Source organism: Eurosta solidaginis, chromosome X (assembly GCF_040869045.1).
Source record: "Eurosta solidaginis isolate ZX-2024a chromosome X, ASM4086904v1, whole genome shotgun sequence".
Taxonomy (NCBI): domain Eukaryota; kingdom Metazoa; phylum Arthropoda; class Insecta; order Diptera; family Tephritidae; genus Eurosta; species Eurosta solidaginis.
This window is the reverse complement of record NC_090324.1, coordinates 16891490-16899063: the sequence shown is the minus strand read 5'-3', so window position 1 is coordinate 16899063 and position 7574 is coordinate 16891490.

The following is a 7574-nucleotide window of genomic DNA, read 5'->3' as shown; positions in this document are numbered from 1 at the left end:
TTTATATTAGTTGATATTATTTTTTTTTTTGGTCAAATTTTTTTTCACATACCGACAGTGGATGTCGGATAAGGAAGTCGAAAATAGAGTTGTTGGGGGATTGGGTATCCTCGACTCCCAGAGGCGTCTAACTAGGAGCCGTGCGCGATCCCTAGAAAACCAAATAGTTGGTTCAGTTTTTAACCAAATTGACACGGGTATACCGAGGCCCGTTGACTTTGTCCCTACGGACTATTTTAATAGGTGCGCGTCGCCGATTTTTGGAGCTTTTGGCCCTGATCGCCCGCTGAGGGTCTCTGTCGCGAACGGGGTGTCATTCAACGAATTAGATAATAGTCTAAACTTCTCCCAAAAAATCGATCTGGTGTGCCAAATGGTCGATAGGGAAAACGTAGGTGCCCAGGGGGGTGATGTTCCGGCGCAGAACGCACCATCAACGAATGTCGGCATTAGCCTTAATGCTCCTCAAAGCCACACCGCCCAAGATGCAAATAATGTCGAACAGCTGAGCCGAATGATGGCGATGATGGCGCAACAAAACGACTTGGTGGCGCAAATGGCAAATGAGGTGATGAGCATTAAGACCAGTGTCGATAACCTTGGTGGCCGCGTAGCAGACATAGAAACGTCTGCGCAAGTGCCTGTACATCGGTCCGCCTTGGCATCTACGCCCGAGCCTCAGAGCCGGAGGGGGGGAAACGCAGAGCGCGTCAATGAGCCAACGGTCAGTTACAGTACCGGGCGAGATGCCAGCGATCCTCCCAGGTGGAAGAAGCTCGACCTTGAAAAGTGGCACATCAAATTCGATGGGACCAGTAAAGGTATAAGCGTCGAAAGCTTCATCTTTCGGGTGGAGAGGATGCGCGAGCAGCATAATATTTCCTACTTCCAGCTCTTCACGGACTTTCATAGTCTAGTTTCCGGCGGTGCTTTGAAGTGGTATTGGCAGGTCCTCGAGGACCACGCAGACGAACCCGATTTCGGCTATTTCGGGCTGAAAGCCGAAATGCTAAGCCACTTCAAATCCGCCGAGTCCGACTATGAAATCATCCGTGAAATCATGGAAAGGAAACAGCTGCCCGCGGAAGCTTTTGATGACTTTTATGCCGAAGTCCACAATATGACATTCCGTTTGCGGAAGAGGATCCCTGAGAGGGAGTTGGTTGGCATCATCAGGGGCAACCTCAAACCGTACCTGGTCAACTTGACCTTCGCCATAAAAATGGACTCGTTGGCGGAGCTCAAGTCGGAATGCAAGAGAGCCGAAAAACTTATTAAAGAGAATAAGAGTAGGACTAGGGTCGTTAACGAGGTCGATTTTGAGCAGTCAAGGTTAGGAGAGGCAACAAAAGTCGAAGCCTTTGATAGGAAACCCCAACACCAATCCCAATCCTTACCCCAACACCAAAACACAGCCAATCCCAATAGTGTTCGTCCTTCTGTTAGTCCTACGTCTAAGTCGACTGTGAATTCCTTTTGTGCTTCTCCCTTCCACTTAATGTTGTGTTTTTCGTGTGGTATGCCGGTGGATCACTTTGTGAAAAACCCGGCAGAAGCACAAAAACCAAATAAATGTTCGTCCTCGTTCCACAATATGGTATGTTTTGCTTGTGGAAGTGATTCGTCCTTTTGTGTTTTTAAGCCCAAGCAGGGAAACCCGAGGCTGGCGGAGTTGACCGGGGACTCCAGCCAGGAGACAGGCAACCCGGAAACACTCAAGTAAAAATTTTGAGGAGAAGGGATACGGAAAACAGGGAAGAAGTGAATCAACCAAGAATAACACCGGAAAAGAAGGAGATTAAGAGTTTACACCAAAGAAAGCTAGAGTACGAAGAAGCGAGAAAGAGAATATTTTGTGATACAATAAATGCAAGTAGGAAAAACAGAAATTTTACGAAGATAGAGAAAATGAGGGAAAAGAGGAAATATTTTAAAAGGTTGAGGAATAAAATAGTTTCAACAATTGTTACAGTGAAAGGAGATAATAGGTTTTTCGCCAAAACAAATATAGGAGGTCACGAGGTCCTGGCTCTCTTGGACTCAGGGGCGAGTTCCAGCTGCTTAGGCAAAGACTCAGCTGCACTCCTTCGGGGAAAGGAAGCCTCGATTGTGCCAATCAGGGGCCAAAATATCCGAACCGCGAACGGGGAGGAAACCGCCGTAGTAGGAGTAATAAAGTTACCGGTTGTGTGGGATAATTCGATGGAATAATTAGAATTTTTGATAGTGCCAGGTCTACAACAACAAGTTTATTTAGATATAGACTTTTGGCAGGCATTCCGTATGAGTGTTGTGAGTAAAGGTTTCAATGGGAGTGTAAATGCTGCCAGTGTGGCGGAGCTTGTGCCCGCCGAGGGTGACCTCTCTTTTGACGCAATCCAACACGTTTTGACGACGGAACAAAACCATATGTTGGAGCATGTGAAGACCCAATTCCCGTCCTTCGCGGTACTGGGGTTAGGCCGGACAGACAAAGAGGAACACGTCATCGAGGTGGTGGACGAGAATCTGCCGGTCAAGCAACGCCATTATCCAATTTCGCCGGCCATACAAAAACTCATATACGCAGAGTTAGATCGAATGTTGGACATGGGAGTCATCGAGGAGTCCAACAGTAGTTGGAATTCCCCCGTATCACTGGTCATTAAAGGAACGAAGAATCGGCTTTGCCTAGATGCTCGCAAGGTGAATGAAAGAACCATAAAGGACGCATACCCCTTACCCCACATTGATGGAATCCTCAGCCGACTACAAAATATACGATTTATTTCCGCGATAGATTTGAAGGACGCTTTCTGGCAGATTCCTCTGGAGAAGAAGTCAAGAGAAAAGACTGCTCTTACTGTCCCTGGCCGACCCCTTTACCAATTTACTGTCATGCCTTTTAGGTTGTGCAATGCAGCACAACGAATGTGTCGCCTTATGGACAAGGTCATTCCGGCCGCTTTACGTGAATGTGTTTTTATTTATCTTGACGATTTGTTAGTTTGTTCTGTAGATTTCGAGTCCCATATGTGTTTATTGGAAAAGGTCGCTCGGTGTCTTCGCGAGGCTAAGTTAACAATTAATGTCGAAAAGAGCAAGTTTTGTTTTAAAGAAGTTCGCTATTTAGGATACGTAGTCGGGGATGGTTGTATTAGGACAGACGCCAATAAAGTGGTGGCTGTGAGGGACTTCCCAGTTCCGAAAACCCCGAAGCAACTACGACGGTTCCTGGGTATGTCGGGCTGGTACCGGCGTTTTATACAGGACTATGCGACTATTGCAGCCCCGCTGCACGACTGCCTCAAGAAAGACAAAATCAAAAAGTTTGCGATGACGAAAGAAGCAACAAAATCATTTGAAATTTTAAAGCAGAGTTTGGTTTCGACACCGGTGCTCACACATCCTGACTTTAAGCGTCGTTTTTATATTCAATGTGATGCATCAACGGACGGAGTGGGAGGGGTTTTGTTTCAGTTGGACGATGACCAGAACGAAAGACCGATTGCCTACGTTTCGGCAAAACTAAATAAAGCGCAGAAGAACTACAGCATAACAGAACTAGAATGCTATGCTGCGATCGCGAGTGTTAAAAGATTCCGACCTTACGTCGAGGGAACCCCGTTCACCATCATAACTGATCATGCCAGCCTCAAATGGCTCATGAATCAGAAAGACCTTTCTGGGAGGTTGGCAAGGTGGAGTTTGAAACTCCAGGGTTATGATTTCGATATCCAACATCGAAAGGTGCGCAAAACGTGGTTCCCGACACACTCTCACGAATGCACATGGACGAAATACAGACTAACGACAGAGCCATCGACGTATGACTCGAGTCACCGTGCTTCGAGTCGGAGGAGTATACGGAGTTAAAAAAGACGGTGACCGAGAACAAAGATAAGTTGCCAGACTTATGCATATCGGACGGTTACGTTTATAAACGGACGCAATTCGACAGGGGGGACGATCTTCTAGCGGACCAGACCTGGAAGTTCTGGGTTCCGTCGGAACTGCGACCGGGGCTGGTAGAGTCGTCTCATAGCTCACCGTCCGCTGGTCATGGTGGCATCCACAAGACACTGTCACGACTACGTCAAAAATATTATTGGCCAGGAATGGTCACCGACGTATGCGCACATGTGAAAGACTGCGAAACCTGCAAAACTAACAAAACTCAAAACGTGTTTAAACAACCCATGATGGGAAAGCAAAAGCTCACAGAGCGACCTTTCCAACGTTTATTCATTGATTTTATGGGTCCTTATCCTCGTTCTAGTGATGGTAACGTGTATGTCTTTGTTTGTCTAGATCACTTTACTAAGTTTGTGTTTTTAAAACCTATGAGAAGGGCCACTTCAGCTGAGGTTATAAAATTTCTAGAGAAAGAAGTCTTTCACGTGTTTGGTGTGCCCGAATATGTCCATTCGGACAACGGCAAACAATTCGTCTCGAAAATATTCAAAGAGTTTTTGGAGAAATACGGCACGACACACGTGAGAACTGCATTTTATTCACCTCAGGGTAACGCTGCGGAAAGAGTCAACCGATCTGTGCTGCAGATAATTAGGTCTTTCATAAAGGGCAACCAAAAGAACTGGGACAAATGCGTCAGCGATGCCGCATTTGCACTACGCAGCGTTACTCACTCAGCCATCAACATGTCACCATACTATGCCACTTTCGGTATGCCTATGATACAGCATGCTGCATCATATGAGCTATATCGAAAGTTGGCGGCGTTGAAGGATGGTGACGTGGAGATAGATACGCCTGGTGATAAGATGCAGCTCATGAGAAAGAGAATTATGACAGAGCTGAAGCAGGCCCACGATAGAAGTCAAAAGATGTACGACACCAGGAGTAAGGATATAAAGTTTCAGATTGGACAAGTGTTATATCGCCGCAACTTCAAACAAAGCTCCCAAGTTGATAATTACAACGCTAAATTAGCACCGAAACAAGTAAAGTGTATCGTACTTAATTCTATAGGTAATTCAATGTACGAGCTTGGCGATAGTAGTGGGAAAAAGATCGGCGTATACCACGCTAAAGACATTTTTGCAAAATAGCTTAATATTTTTTTTGTAGTGTTAGTACTCTTGTTCTATGTTATTTATTTATTTGTCGACGTATTAAATGTATTAGTTTATTGACGTATGTGATTATATTATTAAATTATTTTTATTTATATTTGTTTTTTTTACCTTTTGCTTTATTTGATTATTTTTGCATTTATTTAATTTTTTTATTTAATTTATTTATTTATTTTACCTACTTGACTATGTGATCTGTGATCTTTTTTTTTATACATTTTTTTTGCCATCTGTGATATTTTTTTTTTTTGTTGTTCTGCTAACTGTGATATTTTATTTTATTTTATTTTTTTTTATTTATTTTTTTATTTATTTTATCTGTGATATCTTATTTACTATTAGATATGTAGAGTAGTATCTGTGATATACGTTTAAGTAGTAGCATTAGCCCAGTGATTTAGTTCGTAGTTAAACATGAATATGTGATCTGTGATCTTTTTTTTATACATTTTTTTTGCCATCTGTGATATTTTTTTTTTTTTTGTTGTTCTGCTAACTGTGATATTTTATTTTATTTTATTTTTTTTTATTTATTTTTTTATTTATTTTATCTGTGATATCTTATTTACTATTAGATATGTAGAGTAGTATCTGTGATATACGTTTAAGTAGTAGCATTAGCCCAGTGATTTAGTTCGTAGTTAAACAGAACAAAAGTCTAAAGGCGTGAAAAAAAAATAGGCCCGGCATTGGGTCGTAGGTCGAGGCCACACGTTGGACGCAGGAAATAATACTTAGCAGGCTGCGTTTGGATTCTTTACGCACACGCTCCATCGTGCAGACACCATCGGCGGTTGCGAGCCTGTAACGACAGCCTGTCTCCATACTGGCTTGAATGAGTGGCAGAGTGTATATGCGTCTATGTGTCTATGTGTTTTGTGTCCAGGTCCGTGCCTTAGCCGCAATGTTGCCATTAAAATAATATTAACATGATAACATTAACATTGACAACATTGTACCTGTAGTGAACACAATGTTGCAATGGAAATAAGATGTTGCGCTTGGCATCATGTTGTTATAATAAGAAAAATTTCACCATGTTGCTAACAACCTAGCAGCCTTGACGAATGATATGTAACTATGTGTTTGTTCTGTTCGGTATTATGTAGGTGGATGTGTATTTGTGAAAGGCTATGAACGTGTGAATGCATCAGTGTAAGCGGCCAAGGCACGAACCAAATGTATCTGTGTAGGTGTTCGTTGTGTGGAGCAGTAAGCGTATGAATGTATGAGTGCATGATTGTATAGATGGAAAACACGGGAAAGCCGAAAAGAAAGTTTGGCATGTAATGGTAAAAATTCTCCGTTTCTGGGTAACGTTCCTTACCACGGCGGTAGCTATAATAAGGGGCAAAATGAGCCAACGGGCCAAAGTTTTATTCTATCTGTGCCTAGTGAAAGTGCCAAAGTGCAAGTAAAGTGCGCGACTTAAAACGGAAAAAAAAGTGCCAAAGTGCAAGTAAAATGCGCGACTTAAACCGAAAAAAAAGAAGTGCAAGTAAAGTGCGCGGATTTAAATAAAAAAAAAAAAACGTATTTGCGTTGGTTTTTTTTGTTGTGCGCACAGCAAGTTAACGCGCGTACCCTGACAAGTGCCAGACGAGGACCGGAAAACCTGCCCGGAAAACCAAGGATCGAGGCAACCTCGACAGCGCAAGGAGCCACTGGACACATCGTTCCGACGGCACACAGCATCCACAACAACACAACACACTTTTCTTTTCAACGGCACACCAGTTGCTTTCACCAGACGAATCGTTATTTCCTTATTTGGTCATCAGCGGCGCAACGCCAACAACAAGTACGACACCTTTTCTACTGGCAGTAACAACCCCCACCTGCGGCCACATATTTTGGTATCGGTAATATATTGTCACCACAACAACAACTACAACAACACCACCCTTTTGTCACCTAGACGGCGCAAACACACACAACAACCACATATATTCTTTTCATTTTCCATTCGTTCAACACCAACCACAACCGGTATTTATTTTCCATATTGGCGATATACGGCCGCAAAAACCACAACAGCATTTTTTAATATTGGCGGCGTAATGCCCAACAACAACTACATCACATTGGCGACATATCGCTCAACGCCAACTATATCACCCCCATTACATTGGCGACGCAACGCCAACAACAACAACATCACACTGGTGACATTCCGGCCAAAAACAATTGCCACGCATCCACAAACACTACGTTCTATTTAATTCGTTGCATGCGACAAATACTTCGTACAAATTCTTCAAAAACACAATAAAAATTGTCAACATCGATATCAATTTGCACCAGCCACCACACATCATTCTTTTATTATGGCATCGGCGACGCAACAACAACAACAGCCACATATTGTATCAGCAGATATCGCCACAAAAACAACAATACCAGCCACACATCCACCGGCCAGGTCCACAGAAGTCATTGTTACCAGCTCATCAAGCCACTAGAGGCCAGCAACCCAATCACCAAGAATAGGGCAAGGTT